This window comes from Amblyomma americanum, chromosome 2, assembly GCF_052857255.1.
Source record: "Amblyomma americanum isolate KBUSLIRL-KWMA chromosome 2, ASM5285725v1, whole genome shotgun sequence".
NCBI lineage: Eukaryota > Metazoa > Arthropoda > Arachnida > Ixodida > Ixodidae > Amblyomma > Amblyomma americanum.
In genome coordinates this window covers 105,077,834-105,098,301 of record NC_135498.1, presented here as the reverse complement: position 1 = coordinate 105,098,301, position 20,468 = coordinate 105,077,834, and the positions used below count along the sequence as shown (strand labels likewise).

At 55.5% G+C, this 20,468-nt stretch overlaps 1 protein-coding gene across 5 annotated transcripts in view; it reads left to right on the top strand.

Moving 5' to 3' along the window:
* Positions 1-20,468, top strand: part of spoon (A-kinase anchor protein spoonbill) — an 84,929-nt gene that overhangs the window by 21,553 nt on the left and 42,908 nt on the right. The window contains exon 1 of one of the 5 annotated variants that reach the window (XM_077655068.1): positions 17,311-17,995. The exons of 3 other annotated variants lie outside the window; for them this stretch is intronic. The gene's annotated coding sequence lies outside the window, so the exon portion shown is untranslated. Of the gene's footprint in view, positions 1-17,310; positions 17,996-20,468 lie in introns of those variants that run through there. One more of the 5 variants, XM_077655071.1, reaches the window with a different exon arrangement.

Below are 20,468 nucleotides of genomic sequence, written 5' to 3'. Positions count from 1 at the left end.
GTCCAACAGGTGTCCAAGGATATATGAGACCGATACTGTGCCATTTCCTTTCCCAAAAACCAATTATTATTATTAGTAGTAGTATTTTGCTTGGAAGAATTGGTCCAGCCTAGCTAAAACTTGGCAGCAAAAAAATGTGCACAAGCATTTGTGCGGTGTGATGTAGCAGATCTGCGGTAGCAGTGTTGGTTGTACATTTTGCTTTTACAATGATCTCCCCACTGCACCTCTCAGTTTGATTGCGCTGCTGGTCTTTCGTTCCAGTGCTGCATCCGGTTATGGTGGGTGGAAGCTTTTAGGTGGAAGTTGCATATTTAGTGGTGGTGCACCCTCTTGCTCAGTCACACAGAGATTGACTGACAGACAGCAGCATCTTGTTGAAAGAAGACTATACTTCAAACGCAGTAAAACACGGAAACCAATCCGTAAACAACGGAGGGTGAAAAGTGTAGCAGTTTGCACAAACTGCATTCATAACCACATCGGACGCCATTTTTCGAAGCGAAAGCTTCACCACGCTAGGTTTTCAAGAGGGCAACGTCAGTGCAGTCACGTGACAGGTGTCACGTCGTGTGACCTCCTGACGTCATCACAATCTGCCCACTGTGGCAGGTGGCAACTGCCCCATCGGGCATTTCATCGACGCCTTGCAGAAAATTCGTTGGGCAGTGTGTGTGGCGTTTGTGAACGTAGCCATGCAAAGGAAGCTTTCGCTTCTCACCAGGGTTAACCAGAGTTTAAACCACAGCTAATTTTCTGTGTGTGTGTGTTTGTCCATCAAGAAGAAAAATTTTTGCGCCGAAATAGTATAAGGCTTCAGGAAATGTAATGGGCTAGTTTTCCAGCGCGAATTATCAGTGGTCAGTTTTTTACTGCGATGTGCAAAATTTCGTACCGTGTCACAGTTAATAAAAATAGCGACATCCAAATTTTAGTGCTTGTCATACAAACACCCGAAGGATCGTGGAATCAGTTTCTGTATTGAAGACGCACATTACGCTTGAACTTTGGGGGGGGGGGGGGGGGGGGGTGAACGTTACTGGTGACAAAATCTGCATAAAAATGGCGGATGACGTGCTACCCCGCTCACTATTTCGCGAAGTTTCCTACATGAGGGCTGCCAAATTCACCTGAAACAAAGGGACCGCTGCTAGGTGGAGCATGCACTGAGAAAAGGCTATGATTTTGCTGTGTGCAGATTTGTAAAGCGTCTTGAAGGGTTGAATAAATCACAAAAGAATCGGGAGCCGTTTATTGTAGAATATTGCCGTTGATGTCGGTTGCCGATTGGGTGCGACGTTTGGTCGGGAAGCAATCGAATCATGCAGAACAAAGCTCACAGCGTAGCGAGTTCAGCTCAAGTGACAAAGCCCAAATAGCGGGGCCCCAGCTGCGGAGAGCGAGTGAAATGCCTCCCAGCGCCTCCGAGAGGTCGCGCAGCTGCTCTTCCCATTTTCCTGCGCCTCTGCGTTAGTTTCTCGCCATGTGCCCTAGATGGCGCGACGGGTGTCGCGTATGGCAGCAGCTCTCGGCTAGCGGCGCGTCGATACAAATGCCCGTTTCGTTTTGCAAAACCGTGGGTGGGGGTGTCGTGTTTCGCAAGAGTTCTCATTTTTCGGCACACTTGACGTCGCTCTTTCCCCTCTCTTGGTTTTTACCGAAATCTGATTTTTTTTTTCTGCTTCCTGCTCCTTCCGGTCGCTCGGCGTGTTTTAAAGATGAAATTTCGACTTGCCTTGTCAGAGCGGGGAGCGACTAGCTAAAGCTGCGCCAGCTTAGTGACGCAACTGGCCTATGAAGGCTGCACGTCTGCTTTGAAGCCTGGTGTAAAACTTAGCTTATTGCCGAGATTTTTTTCCGCCTCTGTCGTTTTCGGCGCTGCAGCCGTTGTTGAGGTAGCTCGGTTGCACTTAATCGCGTTCGTAATGCGAAATAGATATAAGGGAGTCGAGTTGGCTCGATGTTCGCTCATTCTGCACACTTGCCTCACTCAGTACTGGTTTCCATTGATGATAAAATATTCTTCCCCGTTCTCAGTACTTGGTGCCCGTGTTTGAACTAAACGTATCTCCGATGCCTCTAGAAACGGGTCAGCTGTTTGCGCTGCGTGCCTGTGTCACATTTGGTTTTACGGAGGTTTAACGTCCCAAAGCGACTCAGGCCATGAGGGACGCCTAGTGGAGGGCCCCGTAAAATTTCGACCACCTGGCGTTGGTTAACGTGCACTGACACCGCACAGTACACGGGCCTCTAGCATTTCGCCTCCATCGAAATGCGACTGCCGCGGCCGGGATCGAGCCCGCGTCTTTCGGGTCAGCAGCCGAGCACCACAACCACTGAGCCACCAGGGCGGCTCACCTCTATCACAGGGACCAAATTGCCTATCGTATGGAAGTTTGTGTGCGTGCGTGCGTGCGGTAGAATGTGAGTTTCAAAGGATGGCGTAAGGAAGCATGCCTTAGATGACGCCTCACTTGTTTCAGCCCAGATTCTAACTTCGGGCGGGCGACAAATGTGCGTGCCATGACTTAGGTGGGAAACGGCGCACGAAAAAACGAGGACGGGAAGGAGGTGACATGGACTCGCGCTCCATTACAGTGCATGCCAAAGGCACAGCCCACCACGTTTGCTTCTAGGTCACGCAGTGTCTCGTTTCACCACTGTATATATATACCACTATATATATATATATATATATATATATATATATATATATATATATATATATATATATATATATATATATATATAATTTGCAAAGGTTGCCCGTGCTGCCATTGACCACCGTCGTAGTGTCCGTGATGCATTTCGGCTCTTCTAGGTGTGGCTCACACCGTCTCCAGGGCAGGGTCTTTTGATTTACGTAGTCTCCCTTTCTCGTAATCCGGTGCCCATTGTCGCGTCTTCTCTCTGTGTTGTGGGGGGGTTCAAAGGTGGCCCGCCGGTCTCCAGGGCACGTCCAGGGAAACCAATTGTCTGCTGTCCTCGGCCGAGCCGCTGCGCTTCCGGGGGCCCCTGATAAGGTCCGATAGGGGGAGCGAGGTGTTTAGATAGGTGCTCCCGTCTCCTGGTGCGATAGCAGTGGCTGTCGTTTGCGAGCTCGCTGGGCGCCCGGCCGCGTGCGCTCGCTTCCTCTGACTCGGCCTGTCCTCTCACTCTCTTTTCTCCCTCTTTTTTTTTTTTTGTGGCCAGGTTCTGGGCTTCGTGTCCTGCCCGGAAGCGCGTGCGACTTGATGCCGGGCTTTGGCTGAATGGCAGCTTCAGGTGTCGCTGAAAACACTGGACGACCATTCTTTCCTTCTCTATCACACTTTTTTTTTTTCCTTGTGACCTGGCATAAATCGATGCCAACGAATATCCGGAACGCCGATACGTTTGCGCATATCTAATCACCCGTGCCATTTGCGACGGCGGAACGTGGAAATTTTTGTCTGGTTGCAGTTACGGGGACAGAAACGCGGGTCTGAGGTCCCCAGCTTGCGTTTTATTATTTTATTTTTATTTGCACTGGACTGTGGCTAATTGCTCGAACGAACTTCTCCGACCCGCCACGTGTAGAGGGGAAACGTCTAGCAGCCTTCTTTTTCACCGACTGTTCCTGGACGCCATCCACAGTATTGGCGGGGAGCAGCGCGATGGCCGTGATTTGGGGTCAGTGGATGGATTTCTATGACCGGCCTGGGGGTCAGACGGGCTGTCGGACTTCGTCGCTGACGCCGGTTTTCTTTCGTCGCGTGAGAGCGAAGCGTTCACTCGGCGTCCTTCTGCGCGTTGTTGCCTTTCTCGGGCAGTCGGCAGCTTTCTCGCTTCTCTGTGGACGACGACGTTGGCATCTAATGAATGGAAGCGACGGGACCGGTTTCGTGTAGGCCTTAGTATCTCGACTCCTGCTCTTTGTGCATGCTGCCTTCCGATCAGATGGGGTCACTGTACCCTTCTGCCGTTCCCGAGCTGGCTCTAAAAGGTTTTTGACGGTGGCGGCCGCACCACCGCGAAATGCGCTCTCAAGCTGTGTGTATGGCAGCGCACCCGTATACGATCCGAATCCCCGGAGCCGAAGCTATAAGACCTCTCGTTCTTAGTCCCGCATAACTCGGCCGCCTCGAAAATTTCCACGTGCAGCGCCTAGACTGCGTGCTCGAAGGAAGCTTCCAGCTCCCTTAACGCGAACTGCCGGTTTGTGCGAAGCGGCGCATTTAACACCAGTTGTATTAGAAACACTGCCTTTAGAGGGAGACAAGTTTCGCAGCATGAATAAAACGCACACAGAAGACAAGGAACAAACAAGACAGGACTGGGCTGTTTGTTTGTTCCTTGTCTTCTGTGTGCGTTTTATTCATGCTGCGAAACTTGTCTCCATTATGAACTGCAACCAACTAGCCCAAACCACCGTGTTACTTTAGAGGGAGACTGAGGACAAGTAGAAGTTGGCCTGCGTTGACAGGGTGCGGCGTTCTACTCACAAACCGAACACTTTCGCCGAAAGCGGAGCTTTTATTAAATGGGAGAGACCAAAAAATGAAATTCTGGTGTCGCCATCACCGGCCACTTTCGCGCCTAAACTGGATGCGCAGACACCTTTTTCGCGGATCTCAGAGGCTACGCTACGCCGGCATCCACTTCAACTGGCCATTTTGGTAAGGGAGTTTGAATCGACTTGCGCGAAGTTTTCAGTCCTTTTTCTCCAATAAATGCGTCTTTTGCTGACGGACAGACGTCAGCGTAGCCAGGAAGATCCAGAGAAGCACTTTTTTTTTTTTTACCGGGAACAAAAATTCGACAACGTTGTTCTTCACATAGTTCAAAGTTGTCCCCCTCCCCCTTACGTGTTCGCATCTAATGCGAGAGTCGGGCGCACCTCGCTGTACGGTTGGGCAGCCAACTCCGTGGGCCGGGCACTTTTGACGAGGACTGCACGTGTCCGGTGCATCGGGCTGCGTCCTTCGTAATTTGCCTTCGCGCTCGGCCTCGCAGTGTTCGCCAGCTTCCCGGTTAGGAAACGCGCTAAGGATTGCGGCGATCGGATTTGCCAGGTGACCCCCTCTGGGGCTTCGCGACCTCTTTGTTCTGTGCCCGGCCACGTGATGTCCTTTCTTTTTCTACGCTGCTCTTCGGCCATCCGCACTGCAGAACTGGTTCGCCCACCTTTGCCAGGGCTTGACCGCTCGTCTTCGCGGCGGTGCCTCGCATGCGAACATCTCGTTGCCCGGTTTGGGAGCGCGCGGTCCGTCCAGTTTCCTCCAGCGTCATCTCCCGGGGCGGCGAGCGTTCGAGGGAAAGGGCGCGTTTGCCGGCAACCACGTGGTGGTCGCTGTTGACGCCGGAGGGCGCCGTCCACGTCGTGGGTGCCGCCGTTCGTCCTTGCAGAGTTCGGACGTGCGAAGGGTGCACTGTTGCGGCATTTTGCGGGGGTCTCTCTGACGCGGGGCGTAAGATCAGCGCGGTCGTTGAGAGCGTTTCGCCACCGCGGCCTCGGTGGAGGGAGGAATTGCGACACTATTTCTGCTCTTTGCTCCCGTTTCCTTGGGAGCCCGTCGCAGTAGTGCTGGGCCTCGAGGCGAACAAGTCCGCCCGTCGCCGCACCACACGCTGGATGCGCGCCATGTTGCTTTTCGCGGTAGCTGCAGGTGATGTCGCGGTTATCAGCGGGGCAGCTTGCCTCACCGCGGCGAGGCGAGATAGCGGGCAGTGCGGATGCTAATTCGGTGCCGTTTCTGCTTCTCGGTGTGGACTGTTGCTACCCGACATGCATCGGTCGCCGGGCGTTGCAGTGTCAGTACGGCGCGAGCGGTTTTGCTTGGGTAGCAGGGAAAAAAATAGAAAATAAATTGTGCCGAGTAAAAATCTCACGTTTGAGTATTTCCGTTCCCCGCCATCTGGCGCTTACTGAAGCGGTAACCGGTCGAGAAAATTGAACTTACACTCGCCGCGGTGGCTCAGTGACTTTGGCCTTCAACTCTCCTGGTCCAAAGGTGTGCGGGATCGAATTCCAGCAGCGCCGGTCGCGTTTCGAAAGACGCCCGTGTGCTGTACAGTGCCAGCGCACTTTGGAGAACCCCAAACTGGTCTAAGTTGATCTGGAGATCTCCACTACGACGTCCCTGAATCATGGCCCGTGTGTCGCTTCGGGTCACCCCGCATACCTCATACTGCTACTTTGAACTGCCTGGTCCTTGTGTGTTTTTTTTCTCTCAGGGTTGCAGCTGCTATAACAACCGTTTCAAACGCAGTCGTTCGCTGCAAAAAAAAAAAAAACCGCAATGTGAGTCAAGTAATATTGAGCTCCACCTGGGCTGACGTAGCGCCTGTTAATGGGCGTCACCGAGTACAGGTGACTTTCGGAACGCGTTGAGCACATGCGTCCACGGTGTACGCGGGTGCTTTTGGAAGCGTGTTTTGATCAGTCGCAAGGGCTTCGCTGTTTCGCGTCGCTTGTTGCCCTGCACTGGCCTGTGCTGCCGTGTGGCATACTTCGTGCGACTTGCGAGCCAAAAGGCCCTGGTCGGGCGCGCCCGAGCAGCAGCTACCGCCAGTGAGCTGCTGTAATGAGCAGTCCACCTAGCATTTATAAGGAACGGACCCTTAAGGACCGCTCCACTAGCTCCCTGTATATATTTTGAAAATAAAGTTTTCCAGTCAGTCAGTCAGCGCACATCTGTTCCCAGCTTCTAGCTTTCCAGTTGGCAGACGTGGCGGTGCTAGCTAGCTACGTCGCGGAGTGCCAGCTGTCGGTCGCTGGTGCGATAACTCTACAGCCCGGCCTCCTGTTATCCCCTTTTCCGTCGACCGCGCACTGTCAGTGGAGGACCTTGCGTAATCCGTGCGGCCCCGCGACGTGCGTGGCTTCCTCGCCCCCCCCCCCCTTTTTTTTTCCGTTTCCGTGTGCTATTTCGTGTAGCGTTGTCCTTGGATGGAGTGTGCGCCTTCCGTGACCGGTGTCATTCATTTTTAACGCACTAAATTGCGAAGCTCGGACACGCCCGCTCAAACCGACGCACGAACGCATTCAGTTGAAAGTGACATGCGGAAGCAGCATGCTACATTTGTGCGTATACAGTCGGGGACGCGTCAGCTGCAAGCGGGGTCGATAGCTCCGTTATCAACCGTCGGATCGAGACTGCATTGGTAGAGGTGCAAGTCAAACTCTTGGTCCTGAATGTTGTGAAGTCTTAACAGCCATTACGTCTATGGTACTTTAATCGCTTTGCGAGCCTCCGACAGTAGGACGTGGTTTTATAACTTGGCTACTTCGTTTTGTTTTTGCGAGCTGTTCCCTTCCAGAGTCAGGCACGTACACACACATTTCGAGGACGGGAATGTTGGGCGACGACAGGATACACGTGTTGTTCCCACGTGTAACAGCTGTTCTGGCGGCGCTCGCCGCAGCCCGTGCTGCTGCGTAGCCTATTTGCGGCGGCGGCGCTACGCGAACAAGAGCGCGCTACGGTCTGTGTCGGCAGGTAGGGGAAGAACGGGGCTGCTGCTGTGCAATTCGTGTTTGCCTTCTGGCCTTCGTCGCGTCTGAGGGACACCTTGCTCGCGTCTGCGGACCGCCTCGAGCAGCGGCTACTTCGGCTCGCAACGGAAGCGGCCGCTCAGGTTGGTGCGGCGCAGTCTGCGGCAGGTCTTCTTTCTAGCTGCCGTAGACTATGAGTTCCCGTCTTAATCTATATTGCCCCACCATGGGAAGTCTGGTAAACAAGTACCTTGAACTCTGGCGAAAGACCGCGGAGATGGAGCGCGGTGTATTACCGACGGGTGAGCTTCGCGGACCGCTGGCGCGCAAGTGCAGTCTTGTCTCTTTTAGGCCTTCACGATTTAGCACGTTTGGTAGTACTATTTTGCCTGCTTGGCCATAAGTAGCAGGAACTTGGCGCTTCCCATGATTGGGGGAGGGGGGCTCTTGTTGCTGCCGCGGCGAGTGAGTGGCCTTGTGTCGGCGTCTCCTCTGTGCTGTGGCCGGCGCCCTTCTTCGGCCCTGAGCGTGTCTGCAAGTGTTGATTCAAAGGGCCGACGACGTGCAATTTGCTGAGCGCACCCGTCGGCCGGTTACGCGCCCGCCTGTCAGGTCGGCAAACGGTCGTGCCTGTGTGTGTGCATGCGGTACGCTCGGGACTCGACAGGCAGCCCCTTCCACCACCCCCCCCCCCCCCCCTTTCCCACTGCTTTCATGTGTCAGCGCGCAGCCTCCTCAGTCGCGCGTGTCTTTTGCTGCGGCGAAGAAAGTTTGCGTCCGCTCTTTCCGTTTTTTTTTTTTTCACTATTATTATTTTTCCCTGCCCTTGGCGGCCTCCGTGCCTCGTGTGTTTCCTGGTTGCCCCCTCCTTGACGCCTCGCATCGCGTAAAGTGAAGGTTGGGGCCGTCTTTCACTGCGGCGCGGCGGTTTCTTTCGCGGGCGCATCGCTGTAGAGCAGCGCCGCAGGTGGGCCTTTCTTCTCTCTCGGTGGGAAGTGAGGAGGGAACGAGGGAGAGGCAGTTTGCGGAGAAGCCCTCTGGCCCTTCGTTAGCTGCTCGGCTGTGCACGGGCACCTTCCGTGGTTTAAGCACTCACCTCGCACTGCTGGCAGAGAGACCGCTGTAGATTAAGGGCTGCGGAATCACGTGGAATTCTAGGCTCCCGAAAGGCCTTGTAGTGTCTCACCTGTTGGAAATGCCTCAGCTTGCATGGTTTTGCTTAGCCGAAGCGCATTTGAGGCTAGTGTGGCGCTGAGATTAAGCTTTCATCAAGTTTTTTTTTTTTGTGGAAGGGGGGGGGGGGGGCGGCTATGCGCTGGTCCTAAGAACTAGAACCAAACTGCACTTCAGGCAACATTCTGGCTTAAATATGTAATTCACGTATGTAGCGAGTGACTGTTGCGACTCGGGTGGCATGGTCGGGCCGGAGATGGGAGGAGGATGATCGTAGGCTGGGTCAGGAGGAAGACAAGGAAAACTTTATACAACTATTTACATTATGCACAAGTGCAGGACAACTGAGAGTGCTTCTCAGTAAAACAGTCTCGATGAGAGGGAGCTGCCCGTCCGTACTCTGCGCCGAGTTTTGCAGGGTTTGTTGCTGTTGTTGTTGTTGTTGCTATGGGATATTCTGGGGGGGGGGGGGGGGAGGGGGGGTACTGGCCTTGACGTATGTTGGCCCTTAGGGCATCACTCTTGGGGACCAGGGGAAGGGTTTAGGGGGATGTAGGGTGGGGAGGGGATGGGGGGGGGTTTCTTCCCTGAAATCCCTAGATGAGGGCCAGGCCTGCCGAGGAAGGCGTGTCCTGAAACATCCACTGTGGCACTCATCACGCACTCTCCCCCCACGCCCCTGTCACGTTTTGAGCTCGAGAGGAGGTTGCCATCCACGTCGCGCAGGCACCCGAAGGTATGCGAGTGACGTCCCCACGGTTTGCAGGTGGTCGCACGTGTTTCTCCTCGTCGCTGCACGGCCCAGGTTGTGCACGGGGTCACGCGGGGTCAGCTTCCCCTTTCGACACGAATGCCTGTGTCAGAACGCGATTACTGGACGCCCCTGACCCCTGGATCCTATCGGGACGGACATTTTGCGCTGGCGGATTTCAGTGAACGCCATCTGGCGACGTTGTCGTGGATAAGCCTGGGGGGGAATATGCCGCGTCGCCTCCACTAACTCAACGGCAGCCCGTGGGAAATTCCGCTGCATCCTTGCCAGTTTTCCCACACGACGAAGGCGAAACGTAACACTGTGTAGCCGAAATCATGCGCGTATTCGCTCCAGATATTTGGCGCATTGTCGAAACTACAGTCGCAGAGGTTGTCATAGTGAGCCTGTGTTTGGTTCCACTGTTAGTCCGCAGCGCTATTGAAGCAGCGAAGTACCCTCATTTGATCGCGAAGGAACGGAAACGTGTAGGAGTTGCTGTACTAAGAGTGTATGCTCTACACATTGGGCTCGTATCCTCTCGTATTAAGGAGGCGCCGGGTTCGTATGTTGGAGGTGCATCTTTTACAGGTGGAGAACGCAGCGGCTTCTCCCCGCCAAAGGACCTCCTTCCAGACAATGGCGTCGGCCGATTCTCATGGCCCTCCTAACGTGACAATGCTGCGTTCTTGAGTTGTATCCCGCCATAGGCCACCACAGCGGGGGGGGGGGGGGGGGGGGGGGGGGTATTTATAGCGTACGCCATCGTATGCAGGGAGTGAGGCTCTGGAGGTATTAATGAAAGGTGCTGAGCTTGTATTTTAATGCGATGGCTTCAAGTAGCCTGTGTGGCGGAAAAGCCTCGAAAATCCCACAGAGAAGCCGAGGTGGCCACCGTGGCAGTTAAATTAATGATTGGTGGTGATAGGCTGCTCGGAAACGGCAACCTGGGTCTCGCTCAACCGCGGCACCACTTCACCAAGAAAGGGTACGAGGACTCCCGGGGATCTACGAATGGAGAGAATGGCCAGTTCCGCACATATGGACCCATTAGGCTACCGCTTCATAGCCTTAAGGCGGAGCTCAAGTGTCTGCTCCAGGCTATTACCGATGGGTGCCCGGAGGGCTAGGCAAACGACGCCACGTCTTCGAGGAACGAACCAAGAACAGCTAACGCTGTGGAACGGGGTGAAGTACGGAAATAGATGCCAGACAGTGCATTGTCACAACTGAGCTTCATCGTGCTAACGCTTTCTCTGATTCAGCCGACTTTTCAGTTTAGGCCGGTGCAGCTGAAGGCCAGTTGATAAGACATTGTTGACCTGGAGAACCGCAGTAACCGTATTGTTCTCTCTCCTTCGGTCGCCCTGTGTTGTTGGAGTTGTTCGGGTCAGTGACGACTTTTCAGTCCCACTCGGCGCTCACGGTTTGCCACATTTTTATTTTCCTGGCGGGGTATAGCTTTGACAGCGTCGCGTGCTCAGTACAGTGCGTAACTTCGTTACGTTCACTGGGAGTTTCGTTCCCGTGTCGCGTAGACCGCATTTGTCTGCCCGAGAACCGGACAAGGACGGGCGCGGCCGGACCGTGCGAACGCAGTGCTACGTGCGGAGGGGGTAAAGAACGCCTGGTGAGTGCGCTGGGCGGGCTGTCGGAAGGTGGAAATAAACTATGCGACTGCAGAGAGAGAGAGAGATGCAGCGGGGGGAAGGGTTGCACTGTAGCGCGCGAAGGTGTCACGAGACCGGGCCGACGTCCGCACTCGGTCCTGCGGGTTTTGCGGATAGGAAATGAAATTGCGGGGGGCTTATCATAGGCCGCGCCGTTTCCCCGCAGCTGAAAGTGGGCCCTAAATTTGAGTCTTGCGCAGATTAGCCGGCCCGACGGAAGATTGGGGGAGCGAGTGTTGCGCGCGAAATTGCTCCTGCGTGTATCTCTCCGCGGAGAAAGAAACTGAGGGGGGCCCTGCGAGGAGGTTAGGGGAGCGGGGAGCGCTAGTTGGCTCAGTGGAAATTTCCCCGGGCTTCGCACTTTTGTTTGTGTTTGGCGCGTCCTCGCGCGCGCGCACACCTGCTCTGCTCCCTTTCGCTGGGGACGGGTTGCTTTTCACTCTTAGCGGTCTTGCTTTCTTTCTCGGCGGCCCTTTTATTTCGCGGGTTTCTTGGCGTCCGTCGCGTTCGATTCGAACGAGGGCAGCCCGCACTGGGCGGACTTGGCTCGGCTTCGGTTGGCTGCCTGGCAGGCTGGCCGCTCTGCGAACGCGTTGTGGTGGTGGTTCGATAACGGGGAGAGGGGGTCGTCTCATAAGTATGCGCGACTGGTGCGCGACTTCTTGGCCGAAGGAGCTTGCGCGCGCGCGCAGCGTTATTCGATCAGCTCGAGGACGTGGTGTGCGTTATTCACCAAAGGGTTATTTGTATTCTCCGCAAATAATACGTACGCGTCGACTGCTCCGAGGATGAGGGCCAGGCCGCGTTAGAAAGATAAAAAATCTGCCATCAAGTCCTCTTTCGTCCAGTGCGCTAGCGCAGGAACCTCTTTGGCTTGCATTTCGTTGCCTGTTTATCGAGACCTGGGTCGCGGTGTCTCGCATTTGTGACGACGAGCCGCGCGTGTGCTGGCTTTCAGAATAGCTCCGTATTTCATGAACTGTGGCGGTCGCGGTGGCCTTGATATGGCGGACCGGGTGTCTCGAACGCGACTGGAGCAGGCGTGCTTGGCGAGGATCTCTTCCACATGAATGTCTCGCTTTAATGAGAGCGAGTGACGCTTGGTGTGCACGTTGTATGCAACTGGAAGCGGAGGGCTGTCCGCAACTTCCAGTCTTCACGCATGCTCGTTTCCTTCCCGTACACGTGTCGCTTGCGCTGGTGATGACGGAGGGGGAGTTCTTCGATTTGTTGTTCCAATTTGCGATGCCGGGGGCCGAGACGGGGTGGCCAAGCCCTTCCTTCGCGCGTTCCTTTTCGTTTTTCTCTGCAGCCGTATGGAGGCCGTGCTGTGCCTGGTAATCCGCGTTTTTTGTCGCTGTTTTGCGGGCTCCTCGCGACACTTCAGCGAGCGTCGTCGTTTCCCACGTCCTCCAAAGTGCCTTGACACGTTTCGTCGCACCTTTCCCGTGTGTATGGTTTATCTGCTAGTTAGGCAGGGCTACTTCGTTTCGGTGTCGCGCGTTAGGTCGGCGTCCTGAACGTGTCCGTCGATGCCAAACCGGGCGGCGGGAGAGGGACTTCCGCGAGCGCCGATTCCATCGGATCGGGAGAGGGGGGGTTAGACCGAACTCCGCCGCTGCCACGGTCCCATATCTGTTCCTAGGAGGAAGAGATGAAGATCGCCCCCTCTTCTTCCGCGGGCGACGGACGAATCGGTCTCTCTCTCCCTCACCGGGCGCTGTCGACCCGATCGCTGCTGGCCGGGAAGCCGGCGCGTGGCCAAGTGGACGAAATACAGAAATGTGGGGGAAGCTTAGGCTTATTTTCGGTCAGGACGAGAGGGGGGGAAGAACACGGAAACGGGGAGAGGAGGAGGAGAGGCTGCTGCTTCCGACGGGCGGCGGAAGCTCGCTGTGCGCTGGACATCGGCCGGGCAACGACGACGAATCAACCCTTCCCGTTGGGAGCCGCCTCTTCGCTACTTTGCGGTAGTGCAAAATTGTGCCGCCCTGCGCAAGAATGACGGAGGGGGGGGGGGGGGGGGGGGGTACGAGTGTCCGTCCGCCCCTGGCAGCAAACTCGGGCGATTTGGCGGCGCCGCCGTCGTGTCGTCGCAACTTCCTCGTGCGTGCGAGCTGCCGGCTGTACCACCACCTGTCTGCCCCGCTTGCCTGGAATAGCAGGCTAATGGCATAGGAAGTGGACCGGTCCCGTTTCGCTGCCTCCCTCCCCTCCTCCCAGCTGGCATTGTTTGTTTTTTTTTTCTCTTTGCTTTTCCTCCCCGTTTCTTCTTCTCCAGTCGCTAGCCTGCGTGCGTAAGCAACACCCTCTAAATGGCGTAAGGGCGCGTGTTGTGTCTGCGCTCCTTGCACCGCGTCTGTCTGCCTACTTTTTTTTTTTGTCGTCCCGCCTTGTTCGTTTTTCGGTGCTGTTTGTCCCCCGCCCTCTTCTCATCCGCCGTTTTTTTTTTTTTTGGAAGCCCCTTGGTTGTTGCGACGCGTTTTATTCTTCCTTCGTGCCTCCCCCCTCCTCTCCATCACCTTCGGCGCGAGAAAGCCAGGCTTGGGCGAAAGCGCCGCTTTCCAGCCATTAGCGACAATCGAGGGTGTCTTGCGCGAGTCATGTGTGTCTCGCTTCTCTTTTTTATTTTGTTTTATTATTCTCCCCCCTTCGGGTTGCTTTGTCGTCGATTTGCGTTTCTCGCGGCGGCCCCCACGAAGTCTCGCTGCCCGTCGCAACGACGGAGACTCGCAAGCCCGGTCGTCCGGGTAAAGAGAAAGCGTGACGACTTCACCCGGGCTTGAAAAGCGGTTTCCAGGCTTTGCGGCCACGTCCTTTTCTCTTTCTTTCAGAAACGTTGCGCGGGTCTTCCGGTCTTCGGGGCGTTTAGGAGGATTCGATTTGCCGTATAGGCCGTTACGAAGCGCCGCCAAGTCGGTTAACTGTCTCTCCGCTGCTGTGCGCTGCGCGTAACCGTGCATTGTTATCGCTGAAGTAATATTGGGAGGGGGCTGGACAGTGCGGTCGTATGCCCAGCGGCGGTGGCCCAGTGGTCGTGCCGTTCGGTTGCTCAGCATTTGGTTGCGGGGTGGAATCCCGACCGCTCGATGGTCGCATTTTTTAAAGGATTGCCCCTGTGCTGTTCGATCTCACTGCACGGCAAGTAATCTCAGGCAATCGAAATTAATCTGGAGCTTTCTACTGTGGTGACTCTCTCCATCCTTCTTCCCCCTGCCTCACTTCTTTCGTTACATCGTGGTTTAACTTTGCAGTGTTGTAAGTGATTCTACTTGGCAGATGGGATCGGCCACAGAAGTACCTTCATGGAACTGTGCCAGGCTAGGTTGGCTGAATGTCGCCATAATCATCATTAGCCTAATTACGTCCACTGCAGGATAAAGGCCGCCCCCATATCCCTTCGATGAAGCCCATGCTGTGCCAGCTTGCGGCCGCCGCATCCCCCGCGGACTTGCTAACCGCATCCGCCAATCTGATTGCCTGCCCACCCCCTACTGAGTACATTAGGATGTCGTCATTTTTAAATGGTGTGCAAGGCATTTCACTTTTTCCCCCCTTCTCCCCACACAAAGACTCTTTCGCACGACGATACACAGTACGCTGACAGGGCTCGCTCCTAGCCCAAGTATCCCTTTTTGCTCTGCGGAACAGCGACTGTGATGCGGCTCCAGGTCATTTTCCGACTTGCGTGGGTTATTTAACTAGCACTGGAATGTTGTAACACAAGCCGTTCGTTGTTTTTTTTTGTTTATATCGCTAAATCAAGGTCTGCCGCCGCGACCATGTGCTGAACCGCTGTTGTGCCATGCTGTACCCGAAAATTCCCACTGTTCGACCAAGAAATCTCATTTCAGAGCATTTTCCCCTGGAGCAGCTCGAAAAATACGTCAGTGTGCGGAAAAGTGATACAATTTTGGTTCATAGAATTTCCGAATGTCCTCAAATGCGGGGAAAATTCCCCTTTTGCCATGTTGTACTCCCAAAATTCACCGAACAAAACTTCCCTTAGTGGCACGTCACTGTGGTCAACAGTTAGGATGCCGTAGTCGCTGACCTGCCGCGGCAGGTTCTGGCTTTTTTTTTTTCCTTTAGTGCAGCTCTTTGCGCAGCTGCAGACCTTTCTGCTGATCTCATGTCTAACTCTCAAACCTATCTTAGCGAACGGACGCGTGTTCCGCAGCTCTTTCGATCGGATCGTATAACGTATCCCGTGAAGCTCCCGGCGGCGAGCGCAGTTGTGTGTTCCGGAGTTAATCGCATTTGAAAGGGCACTGACGAATCGATTATTTGGCTCTCTCTTGGTATATTGATGTTTTTCCGGCGGCAGATCGAAGACGCATTTGTTGGTGATAAAATATCATGAATAATTATCCCGCAGCCCGATGTAAACTCTGGACGTCTACACCGAAAGGGACTCTGTGATCGCTGATTGAAGTCAATGGCAGTACTGCCTAGCCTCAAAGATCCGGGCGATAAACGGTGATGGCGACTTTTTTCTATTTTTAAAATCTGTGTTCATCAAAATAATCGTATTTGTAGCTAAAATATAATAATCTGTCGATGCAGGTCGGCTTAACTTTTGCCTCGAGGTGTCCCTTTAGAGACGGCGTGTGCGTCGTGAACCGTTCACTGGCCGGTAGCCACGCACGGAGCCACGTCCGCGGTGCGCCGCTGTTTGGCTAGCGGGGGCGCTGGCGGCTGGGGCATTGCGTAGCGGAGCGTGTGGCGGATCTCGCAGCTAACTCCTGCCCTCCGAGCAACCCATATCCGTCCTCCGTCTAGACGTTGTTTACTGTCTGCGCCGTCGCCTAACGAACGAATTTGGGGCCGCATGTCTCCCGACTGGGAAATCAGCTCGGCGCGGTGCAGCCGTAATCCGCGCGCGGGTAAATCCCCTTAGCTCTCTGCTCCATTTCGATTACCCCCCTCCCACACACCGGTTGACGGAAAGACGCCGCCGGAATTATTTTTCTTTTAAACGCGCTCGACGACGTCGCCGCCGCGCCTTCGAGGTTTCAGAAAGCTATACCGCGTCAACCTCCGAAGAAATGCGCGTATATGCGGGAAATGTTCCCTTTCAATTTCTCGCAACTCCTGCTGGTTCTGCTCCGTCCGGTGCAGCAGCGGCGTTCGGTGTGAGCGCGTTTATAGCGAACGATGGCGTCGTCCGAGAGCTTGAGAATTTGCCACAGGATGCGTTTTCCGGAAGTGCCCGGCGGCGGCGGAAGGCCGGCTCCGTGTGAACGCGCGTAGGGGAAGCTGCGTGCCATGGGAGCTTTGTGCAACCGACGCTCCTGTTCGCTCTGTTGGCAGTGGCCGGCGTGCAGAATAAGCCTGCCCGTGTATTTATCCTAAGGGGCCTCGCCGACACTGCGCGGGAGAGAACAACAATAATGCGAGTGCTAAACTATGCACTTGCATGGCCGTCGGATTTGCGCGCTCGTTGCAGACAAGGAACAGCGAAAAAAATGGAAGCGTCGGCGCGCATGGCTTAGGAGGAAGGCCGCACACTTTCACGGACACGAAGGAAAAAAAAAATTGGTGCAAAACTAATTTACAGTTCGGCCGCACTGTGGTGCTAGGATGCTCGGTCGCTGAGCCTGAGGAGGCGGTTTCAACCGTGTACGTACTGTGCGATGTCACACGTTAAAGAACCCCACTTGGCCGAAATCATATCTTAACCCTCTGCACTACGGTGTCCCTCCTGGCCAGTGTGTGTCGCTTTGGGACGTTAAACCCCATGTACCACTGTTGTACAGCTGGCTAACATCAGGGCTCACTTGGGGGACGGTGTCTTGATGCGACGTGTTCGTGCGCACCGGGTGTTTTTCGGAGACCGGGGTTGCGCCTCACGTGGCAGGAAAAGTGCAACACAGCGAAATCTGATTGCTGCGTGAAACGTGTCGGCGGCGCCGTGCGCGCGCAAGAGCGATCTTCCGACTAATCGCTGGCCCAGCAAGGCAGCGGTGCGTGGACAATTTGCGGCGGAGAGAGCGGGTCGCCATTTGGGGGAAAGGGAGAGAGCAGCGCATTGTCGCCAGTAGTGGACGCTGAGCGGCTAGCTAATCGGTGTGGGTGATCGCACCGTCCCGAGATTCGCTTCTCGTCTTCTCTGGGGCCCGTTGTCCTCGCTGGAAAGAAGAAAAACTGTTTCCGAGCGATTTTTTGTATGTTTGTTTCCGGCGCGCGCCGCGTCTAGGCGACGGGATCCTAATCGGCGGGGCCAATCTGACTGGAAAATGAGTCCGAATAAACGAGACTGGCATCGGTGGCGCGCGCCAACGAGCGGATAGGATCGCGAGGTGACTGCATTTCGGACCGATTTCCTCTCTCCTCGCTCTATCACCGTGTCGCCAGAGAGAAAGAAGGGGTTGGGAAAGAGCAGCCCGGCACGGCCTGTCGCCGCGTGCTACGCCCAGCCTCGGAGGCACTGCGTCGACGTTTCGGAGAGGAGGAGGACAGCCTCTGGAAACTGGTTGAAGGCGCAGGAAAAGGGGCGAGGGGAGGGGACGCCGACGTACGTACGTGGGCCTGCGTCAGCGGCGCGGCGCTTCTCAAGGAGGGCGAGCAGTGTTCGGCCGGCCGGTCCGGAGACTCGCCGTAGCGGACCCTCTTCCCTCCCCACCGCTACCACGTGTGCGGCAGTCGTCAGCGAGCGAGCAAGCGCGCCTCGCCACCGCACTATCTCGCCGCGCTGCCACGCTCGCCGACGTCGGTGCCGCGTGGCGCTCCTCTTGACCCGTCGGTCTGTGACTGCGTCCCTCGGCCACCGTGCGTGCCCTGTTCGCACCAGGAGCCGAGATCGACGCGCATCGTCGAGGCAGCGCGCTCTCGGATTACGCGGCCATCGCCGCCAACCATCGTGTTTGTTCCGGGTCGTCCCTTCTTCCGCCGTTTATTCGGATCACTGCGCGAGGGACGTCTCTGTGCTGACGGCATCATGAGGTGCGTATTTTGTGCCGTACCGGTTGACTTTTTTTCCCTTGTGGTTCCGACCCCCGGGGTGGTGTTCCCACGCGCGCTGCCAGCTGTCGAGGTCGACGAACCGTCACTCCGTCGGGAGAGCAGCCCGGCCCGCCGTGGCTGTTCCTCGCTGGACGCTGTGAGCCGGGCTGCTTCTGGTCGCGGCAGTGGCGCTGATGTGGCACATGTAGAGTAGCGTAGACCCCCGGAGGAGCTGCATGTCGAGGCTGTGTCTCGTAAAAGGTTGCCGCCTGCTTGCTACTGTGCCGCCTGTGCTCATGGCTGTAATTTTCCGAGCGTAGCGCGGCTGGTGGCCTGTGCGTTCCAGCCTGCACGTGCTCTCGGCTCTCCTTCGCTACTTGCGCGTGGCGAACTATTTTGGCTCCCTTTTGTGTTCTGTTTTATTCTCTGTGTTTGATGCGTTGACAGACCCTGCTGGCTGCGACGATCTGAAGCGCGCATTTAATTTTTTTTCTTCGTCAGCGCGGTGTAGTGGCTCAACTGGTTTCGCGGAACATATTGAAGCTATCGCAAGCCACGTGGACAGGGCGGTGCGTGGTTTCGCGTGCAGATTCGTTTCGCTGTGTTCGGTTCGTGATATGTGGCTGTTTTCGCGAAGATAACGCTGCTGGTGCATCGGCCGCTGTTTCGCTCCCTGGGGTAGCGCTCTTTTTTTTCCGTATTCGTTTGTGCGGGGGTTTCTGGTCGGCAGGTATCCGTCTGCGTCGTCGCATATCAGATGGCTTGAGGCGAGCTTCCGCGTTGCGGGTTTAATCCTCGCACCGAGCGGGGCGAAAGATTTCCTCACATGTCTGATGTCGTAGTGGCCGCGGCCGGATAGCGTGTTTCGTCGAGCAGGTAACCAACCGCCTTCGTCTGTAGTGGGCATGCGCACGTACCGAAAGTGAGGACTGCCACAAGTGTTGGCAGCGCGGTTTCGGCATCCGTGTTTGATGCTATTCCTCGCTCTTAAGGCGGAATGAACTCGTGGTGAGTAGACTTTCAACGGCTGTCGCGGGCCTTCCGATCCGTCGCCCCACGTGTGCTGCTTTCCATATTGGCCGGATTTCCATGGAAGCGAAATAATGCTAGGAGCGCTTTTGCGTACCACGGCCCCGGGTGGTCGAAATTGCTCGGAAGCCATCCACTGCGTTGTGAGCCTCACGTCGCCGCTACTGTCTGATCGGGGTGCTCTTATTTCAGCTCTCTCTCTGCTCGTGTCACCTGCCAACCGTAACACTGTAGCGGGTCTTTTGAGGGGCTCGGGAATAACAGGTGTGCCGAGCGCATTTATTTATTTATTAATACCTCAAAGGCCCCCTTGAAGGGGTATTACATGAGGGGGTAGAACTTCAGCAGTAAATTTCTTCAATTGACGATCTGAATGACGATGAGTCGATCTGATCAACGATGGCGTTAAGTCGAACATGCTCGTTAAGTCGAAGTGGTCGTGCGACGGAATCCGCGAGCCCTTCCTCTTCGCATACACGGAAATGCACTGGTCGCTAACAATATGCCCGTATGGGTAGTGTGGTCTCTTGTACGTGCCACGAAACGGGGCCTTCAGTTGCTTGTGTTCCTAAGCGGTGCCCGTCTCCTCATTGTGCGCCCAGTGCGCATACACACGCACCCCCTCATTTGTCCTTATCGCCGCTCTCCTTGAGGGGCCGTCGCGAGGTCGAGATTGCTCCGTGGCCCAGCCTCCTATCTGCGACACGGAAACAACTTTCCTGCGCCCCTTGCTGCGGCGGCTCTGTGTTACTGGGCTTCCGGTAGTCTCCTCCCTTTAATTATACCCGCCCTCTGTTTGGTTTTTATGGGGGCGGCGTTGCACAGCCCGACCTGCTAAACAGTGCAGGGGTTTGAAGCACTCGGCAATCCAGCCTCTGCTAAAGCGCGCTTCCGGTAGCTGTCTCTCTCTGCAGGTGCTGCGCAAGCGGGGCGTTCTTGGATAACTGTTGTTTGTGCCCCGTTTTCTTCTTTTTTTTTGTACGCATTACGTGGCGGTGAGCGCGCACTTGCCCGGCGCATCTCGTTTCAGCCGCAGCCTCCGGTGTGTGCTATTGTTTCTGACGGAACGGCCTCCGGCGGTCGTCGCCCCGCCCGGGGCGTGCAGTGCGCGATTCACACCGCCTCATTGCGAAACACGAACAGAGCTCTGCCGCGCATACTTCTCTCCTTGCGGAGCGGCTCCCTTCGAGCAGATTTCGTTTTTCGTTATCGTACAGCGTTTTGTTGCGGTATTTTCTTTGTCTTTTGTCGTTTTCAACGGGTAGCGAATGAAGGACCTAGCGCTGCGCGCACCTAGGCGAATACACTCTGCCTCTGTTAATTAAACATGATCGGAAAACGCGAAGCCTGAACTGTTAAACCGGTTCGGAATTCACGGCGACTCGAGGGCACTACTGTTTAAACATGAGGAGCATTGAGAAGGATGATGATAGTGAATTTTTAC